This window comes from Bactrocera latifrons, unplaced genomic scaffold (genome assembly GCF_001853355.1).
Source record: "Bactrocera latifrons isolate USDA-ARS-PBARC rearing strain unplaced genomic scaffold, ASM185335v1 scaffold_147, whole genome shotgun sequence".
Taxonomy (NCBI): Eukaryota; Metazoa; Arthropoda; class Insecta; order Diptera; family Tephritidae; genus Bactrocera; species Bactrocera latifrons.
This window is the reverse complement of record NW_017534930.1, coordinates 816,568-817,580: the sequence shown is the minus strand read 5'-3', so window position 1 is coordinate 817,580 and position 1,013 is coordinate 816,568.

The window sequence follows — 1,013 nt, the reverse complement described above, 5'->3', positions numbered from 1 at the left end:
AAATATTAAAAACAAAAATTTTGACAGAATGCTGATAGGAACGATAAAGGATTGTATAAAGAAGGTTCACACAAAATTTCAAGTAAATCGGTTTAAAAAAGTGAGGCAAATTTCAGGCAGTCTAAGTCATTTATTAGTGCGCTAGGTACTGCGTCACTAAAGGAACTGTAGCTCTTAAAATAATTTTAATTTTTAAAAATCCTTTAGAGGATATGTTTTTAAGGGTCTAAACTTTAAATATATGAAAAAAAATCGAATTTTTCAAAATATCCCCTAAAGAAAGTATTAAACTTCAAAATGGATCACCCTATATATGTTGTAGATGTAAAACAGCGATTGAAATGATGCTAACAATAAATTAAATAACACCACAAAAAGTGTGCTGCAAACACTTATTATGCAAAGGTTAAATCCCTCGTAAATTTCATTACACGCCCACAACATACACAGACCATTGGGTACTTAAGATGTGTTTTACTAAGGCGCCCAGAAAAGATTCTCACAAAAGCCAAAGAGTGCGGTATTATAACCGTCGAAAGATAGAAGAAAGGAAAGTGAATGTTATTCCAAAAGAAAGAAAATCTCTTCCCTTGCTCAGTTCGACATTTTATTTATTTAACARCATTTTCGACCAGTGATTGTTTCAGTAGCTATTGTCAAGGCGAATGACGAAGTAATTTATCTTGAGTGGATGGTGGGGCATAGATAAACAGAATGTGGCATATTTTTACATTGCTCTTCTTTGCTTTTTTTTCGGTTTTTGTACGAGGTAACACATGTGTTTCCAAGACACGAGTGACTCATAGGTCGTTAAGCATTCAGCACTAACCACCAGTTTAAAAGAACACCAACAGAACATTACAAATGTTTTGTGTTTGAAATGTACCAGAATTTGTCAGATGAGCTTGGACTGATTATGATTACTTTTATATGATCTTAATCAAAAAAAGCAAAGTGAAAGAATCTGCTARGATGCAATAGAGAGTTTTATGCGAAATATGCTTTTTGCGGCT